The sequence below is a fragment of the Diabrotica virgifera genome, chromosome 2 (assembly GCF_917563875.1).
Source record: "Diabrotica virgifera virgifera chromosome 2, PGI_DIABVI_V3a".
Lineage (NCBI taxonomy): Eukaryota > Metazoa > Arthropoda > Insecta > Coleoptera > Chrysomelidae > Diabrotica > Diabrotica virgifera.
Window position 1 is genome coordinate 62,558,146 of NC_065444.1, and position 26,920 is coordinate 62,585,065.

General features: G+C 33.1%; 2 protein-coding genes across 2 annotated transcripts in view; both read right to left on the reverse strand.

Annotated features, from left to right (window-relative positions):
• Window positions 1–26,920, reverse strand: part of LOC114326250 (juvenile hormone acid O-methyltransferase-like) — a 164,392-nt gene that overhangs the window by 112,406 nt on the left and 25,066 nt on the right. The window lies entirely within an intron of this gene.
• Window positions 1–26,920, reverse strand: part of LOC114326262 (juvenile hormone acid O-methyltransferase-like) — a 95,890-nt gene that overhangs the window by 1,168 nt on the left and 67,802 nt on the right. The gene's annotated exons all lie outside the window — the stretch shown is intronic.

Sequence of the window (26,920 nt, forward strand, 5' to 3'; positions counted from 1 at the left end):
CTCTTTGTGGCAAGTACAACAAACCACAAACCTCCAATTTCGATCGGAAAAACTGTAACAATACCTATCCCCAGCTTTAATAGAGCCAAAGGAGATACTCGAAATATTTTGGGTATTATACAAGATAGAACAATTATTGACGGTTTATATAGAGGTGGCATGAAATACGGAACAATAAGCACACTTTTTGAAGAAATCAAATAAGAGAATGCAAATAGAATTTTCTTAACTTCGAAGATGTTCCAGACGTTAAACTATCTCTAAGAGAAATTAGTACAAAATATTCTAAATTTTGAGGACAAGGCTTTATAAAATGCTACTTCAATAAGAAACGTTCTTCAAAATTATGAACGTGTAAAAGGTCTAACGTATTGGGCAACCCTAAATGCCATAATGCCTTATCATGTGAGAATAAACACTAATTGTTTTATTTTAATTAAGACAATATAAAAATAACAAACATTTAAATTAAAAAGGGACGTTTTATTAAACATGATCTAACAAATTACGAAATTTAATTTAAATGATTATTATTTTTATATTGTCGTAATTAAAATAAAACAATTATTAGTGTTTATTCTCACATGTTGAGGCACTATGGCATTTAGAGTTGCAAAATACGTTAGACCTTTTACACTTACCTAATTTTGAAAAACATTTCTTATTGCAGTATCATTTATAAACCCTCCAAATTTAGAATCTTTTGTACTAATTTCTCTTAGAGACAGCTTAACGCCTGGAATATCTTCGAAATTAAGAAAAAAATTCGCGTTGCATTCTCTTAATTTGATTTCTTGAAAAAAGTGTGTTTATTTGTATATATATATATATATATATATATATATATATATATATATATATATATATATATATATATATATAAAATGATAAAATGATATGTATATATATATATATATATATATATATATATATATATCCTCTAAGGTAACAGCTGATCTGGTAGGCAAGAAGGGGTTGAAGTTATTGGGTATGCAGCTGATTGAAAGCCAAGTATATATATATATATATATATATATATATAACAAAGGAGCACTCGTAAGTGTAGGGTTTTATCGGTCAAGTGGGTGAAAAAAGAGACAAAGAATTCAGCTACTTCATCTATTTATTGAAGACGTTTCGTCTACTGCTCAGTAGACATCATCAGTTCATCTACAAAAGGAGTGTTATAAGAAACAACATCCAAAAGAGAGGTAAAAAAGCACTAGCGTTACCTTAAAAAGACATGTAGCAAAAGATAAGATGTACATAGTAAAAAAAACCTTATCCATGAACCAATGTAATGTATAAGTATGTAACATTTAAGTGTATAGTTAATATTTAAAAACTTTAGTACAGCCAAATACAAGACCATGTGGTAACAGTCACATATAAAAAACAAGTGGAAAAAAGCTGGCTTGCTTTTTTTCAAAGTCAAGAATGAACCAAGAAAAAACCAGATTCACACTTCCAAAAATTTAGTAGTGTTTAAGCATACTTCATTTTAACCTTAGGCAACATCATTAAATGAATATAGTGCTAATATGCAACTTCGAAAATTTAAAGTTGAATAGTTACCAGCAGGTCATCCTAGCCCAACGGACACACAAAAGAAAATGGAGTTTGAATTATCAGGTGTAAACTGACATCTCGCCAAGAGGCAGGCAACCTTTAAAAAATTTTATAACAAAGAGTGACTGACAACTGCAGCGCAGCGCGGTAAAATTTAAATTGATGTATTTAAAACAGTTATAAAAGTGTTTAAAAAGTGAAAGTAATATCAAGAAGTAATCAAGGGATGTACCTTATACCTCGTAGACAAGAATCACAGTTTATTTTAAACAAGTGAGGGCACTTCACACAATTATATGGAAAAGTGCCTACGTTAGTACTGGTCATCCAGTTACTAACGAATATATAAGATAGTACAATAGTATAACTCCCATATATCGCAGCTCAAAATGCAAGAAAAAATATGCAATAATTTAAGAAAATTTATAAATCAGTTTAGCAAATTGTAATTTATAATTAATATCAATAATGCAAAATTTTATCCTATGGAAAATTTTAAATTGTTCAATCTATTAAGTAACTGTTATTATCAAAAAAAAAAGTGGGAAAAGCTTGAAAAAACCACCAAAAACTTTTTTACAATAAAATAATTTAAGTGTAATAACATCTACTGATTCCGCAAGATCAATATTAAAAGAAGTGGGAAAAGCCTGAAAACCACAAAAACTTTTTTACAATATAATAATTTGAGTGTAATAATACCAACTAATTCTGCAAAATCAATGCATGGTATATTTGACTCAAGTTACTGATGTCAGTTCTCTTGTTAAGTACATTAGAGGTTTTTAATATGAAACACATCTCTAAGAACTGTCTTTTCGACAGGTTGCGTTCATTGCAAAGGATCTTGGCTTCATCAAAGTCCACCTTATGTTTTGTATCTATTGCATGTTGGGCTAAGGCACAAGTTGGTTTTTTCAAATTGATATCACTACGGTGTGAAATTAAACGTGATTTTAAAGCTCGCTTTGTCTGCCCTACATAACATGCGTCACATTCAGCACAAGGTATGTGGTAGACCACATTAACCTGTTCCAAAGGGGACAAGGGTGTTTTAGTCTTAGAGAACAAATTTCTGACTGATCTTGCGTTCTTAATTGCAATCTTAACAGGAATATTATTATTTTTATATAGTTTAATAAGTTTATCAGTAACCTGAGGAAAATAAGGAAGTGAAGAAAACTGGGAAACAGGAGTCCCAAGATTAGTAGTAGGCAGAATTGTGATGTTAACAGTATTATTCGATATTGATCTAAGTTGGTCACCATTGGGTATGTCGTTCAGAGAAGAACCGTAACTTTGGGAAAAAAGAAATTTATTGATAAGGGATGAAGGGTAGGAATTATCTACCAATATACTTCTGAGTAACAGAAGGGATTCCCTTCGATTAACCGGATGTGTCAACCTATGTAGCCTGCAGCTTAAAGCTTTAATAAGATTTATTTTATATTTAAAAGGATGACAAGAATGGTAGTTGAGAAACCTATTAGAGGCCATTGGTTTCCTATACCAGCTTGTACAGAGTGTGTTATCTCCACTTCTAGTGACACGCATGTCCAAGAAGGGGATACTCTGGTTGTTGGGGTCCTCGAGTTCACATGTGAACTGCAAGTGAGGATCAAACCCATTGAAGATGGACAAGGTGGCCTGAGTCTTGTCTGGTGGTAAGGCTAGTAATAGGTCGTCCACATAACGTTTAACAAAAGGAACTTGAAAATCTAAATAACCCAGCCGGTCAGAAACTAAATCATCCAAAACATAATTCACTAGGATGGGTGAAATCGAGGAACCCATTGGTGTCCCAAAAATTTGTAAATAAAATTTGTCGTTGAAGACCAAAAAATTAGTGTCAAACACTAATTGGAGCAATTCTGCAAACACTTCCCAGGAAACTGGAGAATTAGGTTGGATAATATTCCAATGATTTCTTAGTGAAGTAAGGACACTAGCCAAGGGAAGGTTAGTAAAAAGTGAAACTACATCAAAACTCACCAAAATATAACCATGTGGTAGCTTCAAGTCATTAATAAATTCACTAAATTGAAAAGAGTCAACAATGTTGTAATCATTATTGTAATTATAAGATTTTGACAAGATATCAGTCAAAAATTTAGCAATATGTATATTAGGTGAATTAATTGAGGAAACAATAGGCCTCATGCTCAATGTGGGCTTGTGAATTTTGGGCAGACAATAAAATCTTGGAGCATAACCATCATAATTATGTAATGACTTAGCTAAAGTTTGATCTATGATCTTAATATTTTTTAAGTGAGTAATGAATTTATTAATTTTGTTAGAAAATTTTGAACAGGGGTTTGAAGTAAGAGGTTGGTAGTACCTAACGTCATCTAACAATGATTGACTGAGGCTGATGTATTGATCTTTATCCATAAGAACAGTGGCATTGCCTTTGTCACTGGTGAGAACAAAGGCAATGCCACTGTTCTTATGGATAAAGATCAATACATCAGCCTCAGTCAATCATTGTTAGATGACGTTAGGTACTACCAACCTCTTACTTCAAACCCCTGTTCAAAATTTTCTAACAAAATTAATAAATTCATTACTCACTTAAAAAATATTAAGATCATAGATCAAACTTTAGCTAAGTCATTACATAATTATGATGGTTATGCTCCAAGATTTTATTGTCTGCCCAAAATTCACAAGCCCACATTGAGCATGAGGCCTATTGTTTCCTCAATTAATTCACCTAATATACATATTGCTAAATTTTTGACTGATATCTTGTCAAAATCTTATAATTACAATAATGATTACAACATTGTTGACTCTTTTCAATTTAGTGAATTTATTAATGACTTGAAGCTACCACATGGTTATATTTTGGTGAGTTTTGATGTAGTTTCACTTTTTACTAACCTTCCCTTGGCTAGTGTCCTTACTTCACTAAGAAATCATTGGAATATTATCCAACCTAATTCTCCAGTTTCCTGGGAAGTGTTTGCAGAATTGCTCCAATTAGTGTTTGACACTAATTTTTTGGTCTTCAACGACAAATTTTATTTACAAATTTTTGGGACACCAATGGGTTCCTAGATTTCACCCATCCTAGTGAATTATGTTTTGGATGATTTAGTTTCTGACCGGCTGGGTTATTTAGATTTTCAAGTTCCTTTTGTTAAACGTTATGTGGACGACCTATTACTAGCCTTACCACCAGACAAGACTCAGGCCACCTTGTCCATCTTCAATGGGTTTGATCCTCACTTGCAGTTCACATGTGAACTCGAGGACCCCAACAACCAGAGTATCCCCTTCTTGGACATGCGTGTCACTAGAAGTGGAGATAACACACTCTGTACAAGCTGGTATAGGAAACCAATGGCCTCTAATAGGTTTCTCAACTACCATTCTTGTCATCCTTTTAAATATAAAATAAATCTTATTAAAGCTTTAAGCTGCAGGCTACATAGGTTGACACATCCGGTTAATCGAAGGGAATCCCTTCTGTTACTCAGAAGTATATTGGTAGATAATTCCTACCCTTCATCCCTTATCAATAAATTTCTTTTTTCCCAAAGTTACGGTTCTTCTCTGAACGACATACCCAATGGTGACCAACTTAGATCAATATCGAATAATACTGTTAACATCACAATTCTGCCTACTACTAATCTTGGGACTCCTGTTTCCCAGTTTTCTTCACTTCCTTATTTTCCTCAGGTTACTGATAAACTTATTAAACTATATAAAAATAATAATATTCCTGTTAAGATTGCAATTAAGAACGCAAGATCAGTCAGAAATTTGTTCTCTAAGACTAAAACACCCTTGTCCCCTTTGGAACAGGTTAATGTGGTCTACCACATACCTTGTGCTGAATGTGACGCATGTTATGTAGGGCAGACAAAGCGAGCTTTAAAATCACGTTTAATTTCACACCGTAGTGATATCAATTTGAAAAAACCAACTTGTGCCTTAGCCCAACATGCAATAGATACAAAACATAAGGTGGACTTTGATGAAGCCAAGATCCTTTGCAATGAACGCAACCTGTCGAAAAGACAGTTCTTAGAGATGTGTTTCATATTAAAAACCTCTAATGTACTTAACAAGAGAACTGACATCAGTAACTTGAGTCAAATATACCATGCATTGATTTTGCAGAATTAGTTGGTATTATTACACTCAAATTATTATATTGTAAAAAAGTTTTTGTGGTTTTCAGGCTTTTCCCACTTCTTTTAATATTGATCTTGCGGAATCAGTAGATGTTATTACACTTAAATTATTTTATTGTAAAAAAGTTTTTGGTGGTTTTTTCAAGCTTTTCCCACTTTTTTTTTTGATAATAACAGTTACTTAATAGATTGAACAATTTAAAATTTTCCATAGGATAAAATTTTGCATTATTGATATTAATTATAAATTACAATTTGCTAAACTGATTTATAAATTTTCTTAAATTATTGCATATTTTTTCTTGCATTTTGAGCTGCGATATATGGGAGTTATACTATTGTACTATCTTATATATTCGTTAGTAACTGGATGACCAGTACTAACGTAGGCACTTTTCCATATAATTGTGTGAAGTGCCCTCACTTGTTTAAAATAAACTGTGATTCTTGTCTACGAGGTATAAGGTACATCCCTTGATTACTTCTTGATATTACTTTCACTTTTTAAACACTTTTATAACTGTTTTAAATACATCAATTTAAATTTTACCGCGCTGCGCTGCAGTTGTCAGTCACTCTTTGTTATAAAATTTTTTAAAGGTTGCCTGCCTCTTGGCGAGATGTCAGTTTACACCTGATAATTCAAACTCCATTTTCTTTTGTGTGTCCGTTGGGCTAGGATGACCTGCTGGTAACTATTCAACTTTAAATTTTCGAAGTTGCATATTAGCACTATATTCATTTAATGATGTTGCCTAAGGTTAAAATGAAGTATGCTTAAACACTACTAAATTTTTGGAAGTGTGAATCTGGTTTTTTCTTGGTTCATTCTTGACTTTGAAAAAAAGCAAGCCAGCTTTTTTCCACTTGTTTTTTATATGTGACTGTTACCACATGGTCTTGTCTTTGGCTGTACTAAAGTTTTTAAATATTAACTATACACTTAAATGTTACATACTTATACATTACATTGGTTCATGGATAAGGTTTTTTTTACTATGTACATCTTATCTTTTGCTACATGTCTTTTTAAGGTAACGCTAGTGCTTTTTTACCTCTCTTTTGGATGTTGTTTCTTATAACACTCTTTTTGTAGATGAACTGATGATGTCTACTGAGCAGTAGACGAAACGTCTTCAATAAATAGATGAAGTAGCTGAATTCTTTGTCTCTTTTTTCACCCACTTGACCGATAAAACCCTACACTTACGAGTGCTCCTTTGTTATATTGGAATTGACGGTCGTACTCCTTTATGATATATATATATATATATATATATATATATATATATATATATATATATATATGCAGTGCTGTTTTTGTGACGGTACGCACCGGTACGCCGTACCGGCACCTTTTGGGACAAGAAAAAAAAAGCAACAAATATTTTGTAACTTTAGGTGAGCATTATGCGATTGACGCGATGTAGAATTTACAACTTTGTATTTAACGCGAGACAGGTGGGATCACAATCGGTAGAATTCTATTTTGCTGACGTCACAAAACGAATTTTACAATGCGAGAATCGACGGTTGCTAGACAACGTGACGTCAGCAAAATAGAATTCTACTCATCGTGATCCCACCACTGTATTTTCTTCTACCCTCCCCGCAGTCTCCGCCCCCGCGGCCGGCAATATTGCACTATCCAAGGTCGTGTGTTGTTTTGTTTTCCATATTTCACTCAGTTCCGCAGTGACCGCGGTCAAAGTGACAGGTACTTGCCACTGTCCTATTTGTGCGCCCTAATCTGCTACCCTCTTCCGCTCATTTAGTATGAAAGTGTTGTGTTGCTTCAAAAATGCAGAAGATTACTAATTATTTTAACCAGCCCAAAAAACGAAGATTCGTTTTTTGGGCTAGTTAAAAAAAATTCAAGAATTCAAAAATTCTTAACATCGCCAGTGATATTGGACCAAACGCCTTCACTAGCGTCTAGTCCAAAGAAGGTGATAAACATTGGCCAGACTGTTGGACTTTTGAACAAAAGAGTGAACATTGTAGGAAAAACGATTGGCTTATTGTACAAAACAAAAAGTTAGGCCACAGGTTAGGCTGTGACGTTTGCAGAAAAGTTGGATCTCTGGGTGTAGAAAAAAAATGGTATGAAGATGTAGTAGTTCTGGAGAGAGTCGAGCTCAGCAACAAACTTCACTAAGAAAAAAGATATTTGATCACAAAGTTAGTACTGCTCATGAGCTGCTGTTAAGATTTTTGTAGATTCACAGAAAGAAACGTTAGAAAAGGTTTTTTTAAAAACAGTGTCAAAAGAAAAAGAAGTAACGGCGCGAGTTTTTCGAACTGCTTATAAGGTAGCAAAGGAAAATCAATCTTTCAACCACTTTGAGGCAGAAATAGATGTTCAAGAGCTTAACGGGTTAGATATGGGCAGAATTTTACATTCACGGAACGCTTGTGCTAATATAATTACTCACATAAGTTCAGAAATGAAGAAACAAGTTGTACAGGAAATTGTAGAAGGGACTGAAAAATTTGCGCTTATTATTGATGAGTCAACAACATTAAGTAAAAAATCAATATTTATTTTGTACCTTAGAGTGTCTAAAAAAGTTAAATAGGGAGTCACCTGTGAACTTGTTTTAGACCTTGTGGAACTGGAAAATGTGACGTCTCGTGGAATTTTTAATGCTGTTATGAAATGCCCTGAAGGGCACAAAATAGATGAAAACATTTTAAAAAGTAGACTTGTTGCTTTGGCATGTGATGGAGCAGCAGTGATGCTTGAAGGGAAGTCTGGGGTTGGTGTACTGTTGAAAGATAAGTTTCCATCTATTGTTATTTGGCATTGCTGTAATCATAGACTTGAGTTGTGTGTGAGTGACGTGGTAAAGAAAATGGCAAGTATAAACCGGATCAAGGGATTGTAACGGTCACGTTACGAAAGTAGCTCTTTAATAATTATTATTATTATTTTCCCTCGGTCTCCATTTAAATTCTCTAATTTCTCGTATAGGACTACTGGGGTGACGTCATACCTCGGTGATGGAACGTACTCCACTTATCGAGAATGATTTCGTTTTCTGAGAGAGTTTGACGTTTACCTTGGCGGAGAAGCGCCTCTCGTTCTTTACTTGACTGTTGGCTGTTGTGTCGAATAGAGGTACCATATAGAATGGCGGATGATTTCATCCAACTTATTTTATAACATCAAGCAATTTAAAGTAAAGTAAAAAGTTACCACCAAGGATTGTCTGGAGTGAGGAGACATGTGGGTGACAACTCCTGTTGGAGTATAAATAGGAATCATTCGGTGAGATCTACTTTTTCATAGTAATTTTATATGTATAGCCTTGTTTTTTGTTATGGAACATTAGATATACTTGGTTCATTTTTAAACTTTCTTAGTCAATCTATTAAGGGAAGGATGTAGATTATTTCGATCTTTATATTATCTTTATATCGATCTTTTATATTAATGTGGTTTTTGGTTTTACATAACCAAACATTTTTGAAGTCCTCAAATTAATATTGAAAATAATTACCATTTCTCTGTAGGTTTTAAATTATTCAACATCCAATATTTTATAAATTCAATATATTTTTACAGATATTTCCTCAAATAAATCATTTCAATGTCATTTGTCCATCTATTCACACTCAAAACAGTTCAAGGTTACCTGAGATTGGTTTTTGTTCCAGTTTTAATGGTCGGTTTTTCTATACTATTGCTTCTAAAAAGTTCCTCAATTATTTCTTCTTCCCTTTACTTTTTGCTCATGTTTAAAATGAGAAATAAAACTGGGAATGTTTTTTAGCCATTTGGGAGAAACCCTACCATGAAGTCATAGACCTTATTTGACCACCTAGAGAAACCACTACAGCCACAGTCAAGTCATCATGGGAATACGTCTTTTTGGGAACAAGCTATGGGAGCGTTCCAGCTCAATTTTCGTCTTGGCACCTGGGCCTACAGGAGTCATGGGGTCGCACCATCCTGGTGCATCATTTTCTAGGATGTAACCGCAACCTCGTTTGGGAACATTCAGTGAGGTGTTTTAGTAACTATTGGTTTTTTTTTATATTTCAGACTATCTGTTAAATACACTATGTTTTTTTCCAGATTTAGGTTACCTCTGGTTTTTTTTTTGACATATTTGTATATTAGATTATTTGGTTCCCAAACTTTGTATCTACGGTAACTTCTTGTGCACAGGAATAAGCCTAGAGAAAATTAGGTTTTTAATGCTTATTATTGCTTTGATATTGGTTTATGTAATTCGGGTAAATTTATTTTGTAATATTACTAGCTTGTTTCCCAAATATTTTACTGTTATTCGCTTTATTCCATTTGTTCGGTTAATTTAGGTCATCGTCGGTATTTATCTCAACTTCATTTCTACTTTAGTCAATTGTATATTTAACTTTATTTATTTATTATTGTATTTTCTCTTAGTGAGGCTTGGGCCTATTTATTTGTAGTATTTTCATCTTTGTCAGTTTCCTTTAGTTGTACGTAGCAGGCGTACTATAACCATTTGGTAGAAGACTTATGTAATTTTGTACACTATATGTAAGTAAGAGGTACTTATACCTGTAATTTTGTAACAGATAACATTATTGTTGTTATCTTAGAGATAACTTTTTGTATAACTTATGTCATTTTAGAGTCACATGATATACACCTTGTGTAACTCAGAGATTGTCAAAAATCTAGTAGTTATTTTTAATAAATATGTATTTATTTTGTATATCAATTATTTTATTATTCCTTTATGTTCATTATTACAGGTTTAATATATTTAATATTTGAAAGCAGTGTAAGATACCTGGGAAAATGATCGAAGATCATTTTCATGGCGCCCATGATTAGTTAGTTTTATTTATTTTGTTCGTTTTTAGTCATTATTCATCTCCATTCATTTTCAGTATATTATTCTTATTTTATTATTTCATCTTCTAGTCATCATTACTATCTATATAGAGCTACTGTTCTTCGACAGGCATGCAAACGAGCCGTATCCATCCTTGAGTGTCAAGTTGCTCTCTTGCATCTATAGCTAGCCAACTCTATTCAGTTTGCCTCTGTCTCTTCCCACTTCTACTTCTATCCCTTCTAATTCCCCTTTCTTCAGTACAACTGCAAAGTAGTATTTTTTTTTTCCGACTTCGGCTTCACTGCTGAAGCCCCTTCATTTTTATTTTCATAAAGAGCCCCAACTATTTTATTACCTAGTCTTTTCTTTTCTTTTTCATTACTTCTGTTGGAGTATATCACTCCAACAGAAGTTCCTTTTTGTTACACTGGCGCCCAACGTGGGGCGCCAGTGTAACTTTTAACTATTTAGTTACTTAACGTAACTTTTAACTATTTAGTTATCTAGTCATTTTTAGTCAATACTACTTTAGTAGTATTTTTTATTTTTTTTTTCCTTACTTCTGTTGGAGTATATCTTTCTTTTTACTTTCACTCCAACAGAAGTTTCCTTATTTTTGTTACATTGGCTGCCCAATGCGTGGTGCCAACCGTTTTTGGTTCTAAGACAGTAGTTCTTTTAGTTCAATTTTCTATTATTGGAATTTTCTGTTTTATTAACTTTTTGATATCTTTGTATATATGTTATTTCTGATTTATTTTTGTCTTTAATTTTTATTAATAATAAACAGGTAGACTTATACTGCTTCTTTTGGTTTTGATTAGTTGATTTCGATACCTCATTTTTAGTTTTAGTGGTACAGCTCATATTTTAGTTTGAATTTCGTATTTTTATTGGAAACTTATTTGTGTATTTAGAATGAGTATACATGACTGACATTATGTTCTATTATTATGGATTTTTAGTCCTTCTACCAATGGTAGTATGTTTGCACGTACAATTAATTATTGACTATATGCATATATTTTTTTTTCTAGTGTGGTTATATTTTACACCTAACTAGAAATTATTTTCAGTATTTAGGTATTTTATTTACTTTATTGATTTGATTTTTTATATATTTTGCTGGCATTTTTGATTTGTTGGTGTGTCGCTAATATTTTCTCCATATGTATCTTTGTCTTACAAACTTTAGATTATATTTTATATTTGTTATTTTTGATATTTGGGTTGTTTGGTAAGACAGGCACATACCACAAAGTAATATCAGTCCAGAACATTAGCTTCTATACATGATACATTGAATTCGCATGGTTCGGATGATTACAGATGGTCATCCAAACTATTTTTCTTTAATTGGTAGTGTTAAACATAACAATTATGATTATTGTATAGTAAAGTAGTTCCATTATCCATCTCAGTTTCTAGTTTTATTATTGTTGATAATAATATTATATCAATGTGGGTACCATAATATAATGCTCATAGAAATCAGATACTTTAGGTTGAGATTCAAATATAAATTCTTTATTAGTTAGGAAACATTGATTCTATTTTTCTATTAAGTTATAGAACAATCTTCAGAAGAAGATTACCTTAACAGTGTTGTTCAAGCTAATCTCTTCTTCTGTTTGTCTTTAGCTTAGCTCAATCTTTAGTATGGTTAGAAAGTTTAGTCTAATTTTTTTTCCATCTGATAATGCAGGTACCTACATACATTGCTTGATTTCATCTTTGGCTTAGTTTTGATGACTTTTATTTATTACTTATTAATTTAATTATTATGTAGTACTTTATGTATGAGTTTATTTTTTTTTTGGTATTAGGTATGGTGCATTTTAATTATTATTATGAGTCAATATTATTAATTACTAATCCTGTCAGTAGGATTATCCAATTAATAAAAACTTCACTTGTATTTTTGTCTAGTTTTTGCACACCTAACCCCTAACTTAGAAGGGTTGTTGAGTATTATATATTTATATATTTGGATAGGTGAACTCATACAAGTACCTACTCTTGGTTAATATGGATATTATTAAGGAACTATATGTTATGCACTACATATGTCAGATTACCTATGTGTTATATATTTTTGAATATTTGATTACCTACTATTTTTTTTATATTATTTTTATATCTAGTTATGAATTTGCCATATTGGAAAGATGTGGTTTTTAATTTGTTATTGGGTTACTCTATTAACATTTGTCTCAAATATCTTAAACACTTTATAATAATTTATATCCTTCTATCCTACACACTATGATTCTGGAATTAGATTGGAATGTGGATGTGAGTATGTATGGTTTCTTAAGTCTTTTATTGATTTCTTCTTGTGGACTAGCCTGTCCTTACTCTGTTAATGCTAGTGAGTGAGTACGTGGGTTCGAAATTCAGCAATTGGCCATTGCTATCCGGTTTCGTAATCTATGTCCTCATGGCAGAGTATGCAGATGTCTATTCATCATCAGTTCCTAACCATTCTCCTGTAATTAGTCCACTTATTCCAGTTTTTGTTACAAATTGATAGGGAGGTTTATTTAATTTGTATTATGTCTCGTACTTCATAGTATGTATGTGGAACTTTGACTGATGAGGGATAAATATCCTAGTGTGCACGTATTCATCGATCAAAGCTTTGACTGTACCTATACATTGTAGGTTCATTAATTCAGTATTTGGAGTGTTTAGACAAATGAGTTGTTCATTTGAGTATATTCCCACTTCTTTCCTTAGGCATTAGTTTTGTTATTTAGATTTTGGAACATTTCCTGAATAATTCCACGTATGTGAGAACGCATGAATCTGCAGTTTTAATTAAAATTGGTTGCCCGTTCTCGTCAATTTTTTTTCCTATCACTTATCACATATTTTTTTTCCTATCACTTATCATAGTGTCATAAAACTTATGAGTTCATCATTTATTCTTTTTCTTTCTTACTTATTCTTACATTATTGGTACCTTATCTGAGTCTGGTTATTCTCCTACATCTGTTGTAGCAACATGCTATAGTTCGCGAATACCAGCACAAATTAAGTTTAGGTAGTTTCTATATTTTAGTCAATATACCTTAGGTATTTATCTTACTTTTGATTTAGTTTGGTTACATCTCTGTTACTTAGTCTGTTAGTAATTTTTTTTTCTGACTTATTTTGGATTACTTAGTTTAGATAGGTTCATATTACCGGATGAGGATGTATGTAGACCTAATTTATTTATTTTGTTCAGTATTAGTTACCATTGGATCCAATAATTTAGTTTATTTAGTATTAGTAAGAATTGGTCCATAAATTTGCCTGATCGTTCTTCTTTGGATAGACTCTTATATAAATCTGGTGTCCATTGATAGTCCGATTCTGGATAAGTGTCCGATTCTTCATTTATTTTGTGTATTTGGTTGGATAGGTTCGTATTACCAGATGTGGGTGTACGTAGACCTGATCTGTTTATGTGGATTAGTATTGGTGTGAATTGGTCCATAAATTTGCCTGGTCGTTCTTCTTTGGATATGCCTTTTATGAATCTGGTGTCCACTGATAGTCCGACTTTGGATTAAGTGTCCGATTCCACATTTATTTTGGTTATTGAGTTTTGGATTCCTTTGGTATGTTCAGCATTGGTATTATTTGGCATTAGTGAGAGTTGTTCCATAAATCTTCCTGATTGTTCTTCTCTGGATATACTATTATGAATCTGGTGTCCATTGTTAGTTCAATTTTGGATTAAGTGTTCAATTCTTTACTTATTTTAGTTACTGATTTTTTTTTATTCACTTGGGTACATTTACTTTTGATATGGTTCGAATTGGCTAACACCTTCTCCTGGTTGTTCCGTCCTTGGATATACCCTTTATAAATCTGATGTCCATGGATAGTTCAATTTTGGTTTTGGTGCCCAGTTCGACACTTAGCATTATTATGAACTTTAGTGCAATATTTAGTTCTGTTTTGACTTTTAAGCAATATTATGTCAATATTTGGTAGCAGAGAGTAACATAGTAACATTTTAGTATGAGTTTGAGTCATGTATTTATTTATTTCTCCTTGAACATTAGTTTATGCTTATTGGTAATCTTGCGAATCAACGTGGATTGTTAGACTATTGTACATTTAGTTGTTAATATTTTGAAGTTTAGAAAAAAATTTTATGGATAAAATTTTTTTTCCCGAGTAGAAGGGGATTGTAACGGTCACGTTACGAAAGTAGCTCTTTAATAATTATTATTATTATTTTCCCTCGGTCTCCATTTAAATTCTCTAATTTCTCGTATAGGACTACTGGGGTGACGTCATACCTCGGTGATGGAACGTACTCCACTTATCGAGAATGATTTCGTTTTCTGAGAGAGTTTGACGTTTACCTTGGCGGAGAAGCGCCTCTCGTTCTTTACTTGACTGTTGGCTGTTGTGTCGAATAGAGGTACCATATAGAATGGCGGATGATTTCATCCAACTTATTTTATAACATCAAGCAATTTAAAGTAAAGTAAAAAGTTACCACCAAGGATTGTCTGGAGTGAGGAGACATGTGGGTGACAACTCCTGTTGGAGTATAAATAGGAATCATTCGGTGAGATCTACTTTTTCATAGTAATTTTATATGTATAGCCTTGTTTTTTGTTATGGAACATTAGATATACTTGGTTCATTTTTAAACTTTCTTAGTCAATCTATTAAGGGAAGGATGTAGATTATTTCGATCTTTATATTATCTTTATATCGATCTTTTATATTAATGTGGTTTTTGGTTTTACATAACCAAACATTTTTGAAGTCCTCAAATTAATATTGAAAATAATTACCATTTCTCTGTAGGTTTTAAATTATTCAACATCCAATATTTTATAAATTCAATATATTTTTACAGATATTTCCTCAAATAAATCATTTCAATGTCATTTGTCCATCTATTCACACTCAAAACAGTTCAAGGTTACCTGAGATTGGTTTTTGTTCCAGTTTTAATGGTCGGTTTTTCTATACTATTGCTTCTAAAAAGTTCCTCAATTATTTCTTCTTCCCTTTACTTTTTGCTCATGTTTAAAATGAGAAATAAAACTGGGAATGTTTTTTAGCCATTTGGGAGAAACCCTACCATGAAGTCATAGACCTTATTTGACCACCTAGAGAAACCACTACAGCCACAGTCAAGTCATCATGGGAATACGTCTTTTTGGGAACAAGCTATGGGAGCGTTCCAGCTCAATTTTCGTCTTGGCACCTGGGCCTACAGGAGTCATGGGGTCGCACCATCCTGGTGCATCATTTTCTAGGATGTAACCGCAACCTCGTTTGGGAACATTCAGTGAGGTGTTTTAGTAACTATTGGTTTTTTTTTATATTTCAGACTATCTGTTAAATACACTATGTTTTTTTCCAGATTTAGGTTACCTCTGGTTTTTTTTTTGACATATTTGTATATTAGATTATTTGGTTCCCAAACTTTGTATCTACGGTAACTTCTTGTGCACAGGAATAAGCCTAGAGAAAATTAGGTTTTTAATGCTTATTATTGCTTTGATATTGGTTTATGTAATTCGGGTAAATTTATTTTGTAATATTACTAGCTTGTTTCCCAAATATTTTACTGTTATTCGCTTTATTCCATTTGTTCGGTTAATTTAGGTCATCGTCGGTATTTATCTCAACTTCATTTCTACTTTAGTCAATTGTATATTTAACTTTATTTATTCATTATTGTATTTTCTCTTAGTGAGGCTTGGGCCTATTTATTTGTAGTATTTTCATCTTTGTCAGTTTCCTTTAGTTGTACGTAGCAGGCGTACTATAACCATTTGGTAGAAGACTTATGTAATTTTGTACACTATATGTAAGTAAGAGGTACTTATACCTGTAATTTTGTAACAGATAACATTATTGTTGTTATCTTAGAGATAACTTTTTGTATAACTTATGTCATTTTAGAGTCACATGATATACACCTTGTGTAACTCAGAGATTGTCAAAAATCTAGTAGTTATTTTTAATAAATATGTATTTATTTTGTATATCAATTATTTTATTATTCCTTTATGTTCATTATTACAGGTTTAATATATTTAATATTTGAAAGCAGTGTAAGATACCTGGGAAAATGATCGAAGATCATTTTCATGGCGCCCATGATTAGTTAGTTTTATTTATTTTGTTCGTTTTTAGTCATTATTCATCTCCATTCATTTTCAGTATATTATTCTTATTTTATTATTTCATCTTCTAGTCATCATTACTATCTATATAGAGCTACTGTTCTTCGACAGGCATGCAAACGAGCCGTATCCATCCTTGAGTGTCAAGTTGCTCTCTTGCATCTATAGCTAGCCAACTCTATTCAGTTTGCCTCTGTCTCTTCCCACTTCTACTTCTATCCCTTCTAATTCCCCTTTCTTCAGTACAACTGCAAAGTAGTATTTTTTTTTCCGACTTCGGCTTCACTGCTGAAGCCCCTTCATTTTTATTTTCATAAAGAGCCCCAACTATTTTATTACCTAGTCTTTTCTTTTCTTTTTCATTACTTCTGTTGGAGTATATCACTCCAACAGAAGTTCCTTTTTGTTACAGGATTTACAGACAAACTATACGTACTGTATCACGCCTCACCCAAGAACAGTCGGGAGCTGCACGTATGTGCCGATGAGCTTGGTGTACAACTGTTAAAAGTCGGTAGAGTGTTGAACACGCGTTGGGTCGCATCAAGTTTTCGCACAGTTTCGGCCGTTTGGGAAAATTTTGAGGTCTTAGCCAACCATTTTGCAGCAGCCAAAGTAGACCAGACGCGTAATCCTTTGGAAAGATCCAAATACGAAGGCCTACACAGAAAGCTGACATCAACGTGCTTCATTTTGGATTAGGGACTGATATGCGACGCACTGCAAGAACTATCTGATGTTAGTGAGGAGTTACAACATCGAGACCTTGACCTATTTCGAGCTAACAAGAAACTTCAGATTTTGATGAACACGTTTGTTTCTCGAAAAGGCAGTCCTGGAATGTTTTATGCGCAAGCTGAGACAGCTGTCAACAACAGAAGTTTTATGGGAATCGAACTGTATGTGAAATCTAAAGAAGGCCCCATCAATGCTGTTGTGTTTTATGACCACCTTGCTCAATCAATCGAAAAGAGGGTGCTTAGTGGAGACGATGCAGTGTTGGCCAATTGCGCCCGCACAGTTGACAAAAGCGCTTGGCTCAAAAACATTAAAGACAATACTTTTGGGGAAAGAGACATTGAAGCGCTCGCAGTTCGTCTACAAGTGAACAAACGAGAGGCAATTAAATCCTTCAGAGAATATGTTTTTGACAATTGTAGAAATTTGGGGGAAAATTGTGAGAACAATAGCTACCCAGAAAATTTGCTACGTTTGACAACAGCTTTAAAGACAATACCAATATCTTCCAGTGAGTGTGAAAGGGGATTTTCCCAAATGAACCTGATAATTACTGATGACAGAGTTTCCCTACTCACAAAAACTGTTTCTTCATTAATGTTTGTGAAGTTAAACGGCCCACCTCTTACTCGATTTGAACCCTCGAAGTACGTGAATTCGTGGCTGCTTCGGGGACGGCACTCAACATTGGACACAAACAGCACGGAAAGAGCAGAGAAGAGACTTATGACAAAATCGTCTCCAAACTTTGGACAGTTCTATAAACTGCAAGTTATCAAATTTATTGCTTTCTTTCTTGTAAAATGTAGCTATGATCTAAAAACTTACACTGATTAATTTGTTACTGAATACTAACTAATTTGTTACTTTTGAACTGTTATTTGAAAAATTATGTAATAAAACATGTAAACTAAGATTTTGTGCGTTTTTTTATAATATGCCCTAGAAATGTGTACAAGACTAAATTTCTACAGTGGGCCAGTTAATTAGCAAATACAGTTTTTTCCAGTAAAAGCAGACATACCTGTTAAGAAACCACAAGTTAAATAGGAGTAAAAAATTTCAAGTTTTCTGAGAAAAATAATCTGTGTACTGTTATTTTATCAATGGTGTAGCCAAGTAGAGATGGTCTTAGATTTTTTATAGTTTTCACGTCAAATTATATACAAATTCTTAAATTTTTTCTTGCTTCCAAATGGCTTTAAAACGCCCTTTTTGAGGCTAAATTTACAAAGTTTTACCGGGGCCTGACCCCCCCTTCTGAATACCCCCAGACTAGTGGAACAATGCGTACCGGAACCTATATTGTTACAAAAACAGCACTGTATATATATATATATACATATATATATATATATATATATATATATATATATATATATATAGTGATTTTTTTTTTTTGAATAACGGCAATTCGGTCAGATGAAATAAAACTCTATTTGTTCTAGGTCTCAATATTTCGTCACTATTTGGTGACTTCTTCAGGAGAAAACTGTAAATTTATTAAGATTAGATATGGACAAAAATCAAAACATTTCATTACTTACAACTATAAGAGTGATAATTTAAATTCGTTTAACATATTATATTGAACATTGACTTGAGAAATGACTGATGTTATTTTGACATATATTTCGGAGTTATGGTAACTGCAATATATCTTATGTTAATAGAATATTGTCTAATATTGAAAAAAAAATTTATTTTTTATTTTTAGTGAATACGTCAAAGTAAACAAGAAAAATTATTTGCGAAATTTTAAGGTGGAAAGGTAATAGTAGACAAATGAAAAAGGACTTGAAGTATTTTAAATTGACTATAAAATGTAATCGATGGTACGTAATGAGTTAGTGTAAGACTGGTATTCAGAACTTGAATAAAAATAAGGTAGATTCATTGTTAGTAGATTAATTGAGTAATTTGTTTGTATTTTTTAAATTTTGGGAAAGAATGTTATGAATTACTTAGAATATTACAGTAGATATTACTCAAATGGTTAGTGTCAGTCTTATAATTAATTGATTCTGGAGTTTTGTTAATATGTACCATCTCAAGGAAGAGTCGTTTTTTATAGTTGTCAACTTGTTCCAAAATTTTTACATTATTAAAATCAAATTTATGTCCTGTATTTAAGTGGTGATCTACTAAGGCACAACAGTTTTTTTTGATGTTGCAGTCACTTTTATGTTGAGTGACGCGTTGCTTAAGCCACTGTTTACTTTGACCAATATAACAACCTTGACATTCAATGCAATTTATTTTGTAAATTATGTTGCTCTTTAATGTATTTGGAGTATTAGCTTTAGTTTTTGAGAACAATTAATAAACAAACTAATACTCCAAATACATTAAAGAGCAACATAATTTACAAAATAAATTGCATTGAATGTCAAGGTTGTTATATTGGTCAAAGTAAACAGTGGCTTAAGCAACGCGTCACTCAACATAAAAGTGACTGCAACATCAAAAAAAACTGTTGTGCCTTAGTAGATCACCACTTAAATACAGGACATAAATTTGATTTTAATAATGTAAAAATTTTGGAACAAGTTGACAACTATAAAAAACGACTCTTCCTTGAGATGGTACATATTAACAAAACTCCAGAATCAATTAATTATAAGACTGACACTAACCATTTGAGTAATATCTACTGTAATATTCTAAGTAATTCATAACATTCTTTCCCAAAATTTAAAAAATACAAACAAATTACTCAATTAATCTACTAACAATGAATCTACCTTATTTTTATTCAAGTTCTGAATACCAGTCTTACACTAACTCATTACGTACCATCGATTACATTTTATAGTCAATTTAAAATACTTCAAGTCCTTTTTCATTTGTCTACTATTACCTTTCCACCTTAAAATTTCGCAAATAATTTTTCTTGTTTACTTTGACGTATTCACTAAAAATAAAAAATAATTTTTTTTTTCAATATTAGACAATATTCTATTAACATAAGATATATTGCAGTTACCATAACTCCGAAATATATGTCAAAATAACATCAGTCATTTCTCAAGTCAATGTTCAATATAATATGTTAAACGAATTTAAATTATCACTCTTATAGTTGTAAGTAATGAAATGTTTTGATTTTTGTCCATATCTAATCTTAATAAATTTACAGTTTTCTCCTGAAGAAGTCACCAAATAGTGACGAAATATTGAGACCTAGAACAAATAGAGTTTTATTTCATCTGACCGAATTGCCGTTATTCAAAAAATCACTATTTAACACAGTACGGTCGAAAATATTTGTACAAATATATATATATATATATATATATATATAAATATATATATATATATATATATATATATATATATATATATATATATATATATATGTAAATAATATACGAAATTAATATTCACACCTCCGTCTCTCCTACCATTCGTAGACCGGTTTCTGCATTATTGCGTCATCAGTACGACTTTATAGGAAAGACGAAGATGAGAACATTCCTTTCGTATATCTGAGGCCGCGATGCAGCCAAAAAGTCATTCAAAGACTGGTGCAATCTGAATTATATGCAAACAATCTACCTACTTGTTTTGGTAATGAAACCTGTATGGCCTTCCACTTTGAAGGCACTAGATGGCGCCCGGTATTTAAAATAAAATACCTAGAACGCCGAAAACAAGAGGCAATAATTGCTGCTTTCTACTTTACCAAAAGTATGAAAATAATGTGTAAATAATATACGAAATTAATATTCACACCTCCGTCTCTCCTACCATTCGTAGACCGGTTTCTGCATTATTGCGTCATCAGTACGACTTTATAGGAAAGACGAAGATGAGAACATTCCTTTCGTATATCTGAGGCCGCGATGCAGCCAAAAAGTCATTCAAAGACTGGTGCAATCTGAATTATATGCAAACAATCTACCTACTTGTTTTGGTAATGAAACCTGTATGGCCTTCCACTTTGAAGGCACTAGATGGCGCCCGGTATTTAAAATAAAATACCTAGAACGCCGAAAACAAGAGGCAATAATTGCTGCTTTCTACTTTACCAAAAGTATGAAAATAATGTGTAAATAATATACGAAATTAATATTCACACCTCCGTCTCTCCTACCATTCGTAGACCGGTTTCTGCATTATTGCGTCATCAGTACGACTTTATAGGAAAGACGAAGATGAGAACATTCCTTTCGTATATCTGAGGCCGCGATGCAGCCAAAAAGTCATTCAAAGACTGGTGCAATCTGAATTATATGCAAACAATCTACCTACTTGTTTTGGTAATGAAACCTGTATGGCCTTCCACTTTGAAGGCACTAGATGGCGCCCGGTATTTAAAATAAAATACCTAGAACGCCGAAAACAAGAGGCAATAATTGCTGCTTTCTACTTTACCAAAAGTATGAAAATAATGTGTAAATAATATACGAAATTAATATTCACACCTCCGTCTCTCCTACCATTCGTAGACCGGTTTCTGCATTATTGCGTCATCAGTACGACTTTATAGGAAAGACGAAGATGAGAACATTCCTTTCGTATATCTGAGGCCGCGATGCAGCCAAAAAGTCATTCAAAGACTGGTGCAATCTGAATTATATGCAAACAATCTACCTACTTGTTTTGGTAATGAAACCTGTATGGCCTTCCACTTTGAAGGCACTAGATGGCGCCCGGTATTTAAAATAAAATACCTAGAACGCCGAAAACAAGAGGCAATAATTGCTGCTTTCTACTTTACCAAAAGTATGAAAATAATGTGTAAATAATATACGAAATTAATATTCACACCTCCGTCTCTCCTACCATTCGTAGACCGGTTTCTGCATTATTGCGTCATCAGTACGACTTTATAGGAAAGACGAAGATGAGAACATTCCTTTCGTATATCTGAGGCCGCGATGCAGCCAAAAAGTCATTCAAAGACTGGTGCAATCTGAATTATATGCAAACAATCTACCTACTTGTTTTGGTAATGAAACCTGTATGGCCTTCCACTTTGAAGGCACTAGATGGCGCCCGGTATTTAAAATAAAATACCTAGAACGCCGAAAACAAGAGGCAATAATTGCTGCTTTCTACTTTACCAAAAGTATGAAAATAATGTGTAAATAATATACGAAATTAATATTCACACCTCCGTCTCTCCTACCATTCGTAGACCGGTTTCTGCATTATTGCGTCATCAGTACGACTTTATAGGAAAGACGAAGATGAGAACATTCCTTTCGTATATCTGAGGCCGCGATGCAGCCAAAAAGTCATTCAAAGACTGGTGCAATCTGAATTATATGCAAACAATCTACCTACTTGTTTTGGTAATGAAACCTGTATGGCCTTCCACTTTGAAGGCACTAGATGGCGCCCGGTATTTAAAATAAAATACCTAGAACGCCGAAAACAAGAGGCAATAATTGCTGCTTTCTACTTTACCAAAAGTATGAAAATAATGTGTAAATAATATACGAAATTAATATTCACACCTCCGTCTCTCCTACCATTCGTAGACCGGTTTCTGCATTATTGCGTCATCAGTACGACTTTATAGGAAAGACGAAGATGAGAACATTCCTTTCGTATATCTGAGGCCGCGATGCAGCCAAAAAGTCATTCAAAGACTGGTGCAATCTGAATTATATGCAAACAATCTACCTACTTGTTTTGGTAATGAAACCTGTTTTTGCCTCTTGTTTTCGGCGTTCTAGGTATTTTATTTTAAATACCGGGCGCCATCTAGTGCCTTCAAAGTGGAAGGCCATACAGGTTTCATTACCAAAACAAGTAGGTAGATTGTTTGCATATAATTCAGATTGCACCAGTCTTTGAATGACTTTTTGGCTGCATCGCGGCCTCAGATATACGAAAGGAATGTTCTCATCTTCGTCTTTCCTATAAAGTCGTACTGATGACGCAATAATGCAGAAACCGGTCTACGAATGGTAGGAGAGACGGAGGTGTGAATATTAATTTCGTATATTATTTACACATTATTTTCATACTTTTGGTAAAGTAGAAAGCAGCAATTATTGCCTCTTGTTTTCGGCGTTCTAGGTATTTTATTTTAAATACCGGGCGCCATCTAGTGCCTTCAAAGTGGAAGGCCATACAGGTTTCATTACCAAAACAAGTAGGTAGATTGTTTGCATATAATTCAGATTGCACCAGTCTTTGAATGACTTTTTGGCTGCATCGCGGCCTCAGATATACGAAAGGAATGTTCTCATCTTCGTCTTTCCTATAAAGTCGTACTGATGACGCAATAATGCAGAAACCGGTCTACGAATGGTAGGAGAGACGGAGGTGTGAATATTAATTTCGTATATTATTTACACATTATTTTCATACTTTTGGTAAAGTAGAAAGCAGCAATTATTGCCTCTTGTTTTCGGCGTTCTAGGTATTTTATTTTAAATACCGGGCGCCATCTAGTGCCTTCAAAGTGGAAGGCCATACAGGTTTCATTACCAAAACAAGTAGGTAGATTGTTTGCATATAATTCAGATTGCACCAGTCTTTGAATGACTTTTTGGCTGCATCGCGGCCTCAGATATACGAAAGGAATGTTCTCATCTTCGTCTTTCCTATAAAGTCGTACTGATGACGCAATAATGCAGAAACCGGTCTACGAATGGTAGGAGAGACGGAGGTGTGAATATTAATTTCGTATATTATTTACACATTATTTTCATACTTTTGGTAAAGTAGAAAGCAGCAATTATTGCCTCTTGTTTTCGGCGTTCTAGGTATTTTATTTTAAATACCGGGCGCCATCTAGTGCCTTCAAAGTGGAAGGCCATACAGGTTTCATTACCAAAACAAGTAGGTAGATTGTTTGCATATAATTCAGATTGCACCAGTCTTTGAATGACTTTTTGGCTGCATCGCGGCCTCAGATATACGAAAGGAATGTTCTCATCTTCGTCTTTCCTATAAAGTCGTACTGATGACGCAATAATGCAGAAACCGGTCTACGAATGGTAGGAGAGACGGAGGTGTGAATATTAATTTCGTATATTATTTACACATTATTTTCATACTTTTGGTAAAGTAGAAAGCAGCAATTATTGCCTCTTGTTTTCGGCGTTCTAGGTATTTTATTTTAAATACCGGGCGCCATCTAGTGCCTTCAAAGTGGAAGGCCATACAGGTTTCATTACCAAAACAAGTAGGTAGATTGTTTGCATATAATTCAGATTGCACCAGTCTTTGAATGACTTTTTGGCTGCATCGCGGCCTCAGATATACGAAAGGAATGTTCTCATCTTCGTCTTTCCTATAAAGTCGTACTGATGACGCAATAATGCAGAAACCGGTCTACGAATGGTAGGAGAGACGGAGGTGTGAATATTAATTTCGTATATTATTTACACATTATTTTCATACTTTTGGTAAAGTAGAAAGCAGCAATTATTGCCTCTTGTTTTCGGCGTTCTAGGTATTTTATTTTAAATACCGGGCGCCATCTAGTGCCTTCAAAGTGGAAGGCCATACAGGTTTCATTACCAAAACAAGTAGGTAGATTGTTTGCATATAATTCAGATTGCACCAGTCTTTGAATGACTTTTTGGCTGCATCGCGGCCTCAGATATACGAAAGGAATGTTCTCATCTTCGTCTTTCCTATAAAGTCGTACTGATGACGCAATAATGCAGAAACCGGTCTACGAATGGTAGGAGAGACGGAGGTGTGAATATTAATTTCGTATATTATTTACACATTATTTTCATACTTTTGGTAAAGTAGAAAGCAGCAATTATTGCCTCTTGTTTTCGGCGTTCTAGGTATTTTATTTTAAATACCGGGCGCCATCTAGTGCCTTCAAAGTGGAAGGCCATACAGGTTTCATTACCAAAACAAGTAGGTAGATTGTTTGCATATAATTCATATATATATATATATATATATATATATATATATATATATGTATATATATATATATATATATATATATATATATATATATATATATATATATATATATATATATATATATATATTGATCACTGAGTGTGTTTCAAAGATCTACATCTTATGTTTTATATGTTATATTTTAAATTAGAGAGTGCCTAAATTAATGTTCAAATTTTATTCTATTTGTGCCCAAGTATTTTGGGCTTGTTCAGCTTGCTAGCTCCGTCGCCCGTCTTCTCATAAGCGATTTATTAACAATTAAACAACAATATTTTAAAATAAAATATTCCAAAAATTCTTATCGGGATTTGATATAACAAGGTTTGAACTTGAATGTAGGAACATAGTAATTTCAAAAATAACATTTTTTGCTTGTGATTTTGAACATTGAAAATCATCATTTTTTTTTTCATTTTAATTTGTAGGAAAATTACCAGACACGGGAAATTAACAGACCTTTTTTGTTCCGAACGATCCAAAAAACCTAAAATAATATTTGCCCGTGTCGAAAAAATTTATTTTTATAATTTGTTTAATAATAGTTATTTATGAAACAGTTCATGAAGTATGCTTTTTGCGAACGCACGCGATTTTTAGAGCACGAACGGAGCGAGTGCTATACATCGCGTAAGTTCGCAACAAGTACTTCACGCACAGATTCATACAATATTTTATCTACGATAAACATATAAAAAAAACTGTAACTCTTCGTCACTGGACTTCATTTCTATTCTACAATTTTTAGAACTTTGCCATTTAAAAATCCTAACTACTTTCAAACCACAAAACTGTCAAAAATTTTGTTGTAAGTCATTGCTCATATTGTCATCACCATGACAATGCGAGAGTTAAGGATATTTGATTATATGAAAGTGTGCCAAAAAACCCATTGAAAGTGTGCGAAAAAGTAAATCCCATTTAAAATACATTGTTACTTCACGCACACTTTAAACCCTTCACGCACTGCTATCTATAATGACAGTTTTCACAAACTAAAAACTTATACATAATATGACATAGAGTAGATAAAATTATTTTTTCTTCAAACGTCAAATAATGATGACATTACTTATCTAACTTGATCCTGTCAAAGTTTGATGTCTCCGCCGGCAGCAGTTTTTTTTCCCATTTCTTTACGGCGGAGGGAAAAATGTTGTCATGGCAACAATATGAAACATGTCACAAAGCAACAATACAAATGTCATTAACAACAATTAAACATCATTTTTATTTATAGTAATATTAAAAGTACAATTAGTTAATGAGGTATTTTCAAAATTGAAACCGTGCAAAAATGTTCCCGACTCTTGATACGCATTGGTAATTTTTGATGATACTGATGGTCGAGCACAACTTTCAGCAATCATTCCCGATGTTGGCGAATCATGAGGGTTTAAAATTTTTTGAGCATTATCGTTCTTATTTCTTATTGAATCCTCTATATATCCTTCGGCAACCGTGCTTGATTTCCAGCCCCCATGTCGTTTGAGGCATTCTAGATTTCCGCCTCCATCAATTAAAAGTGTTGCTGAAGTTCGTCGTAAAGAGTGACCCGTGTATGCGCTTGCATCGTTTAAATTTAAAT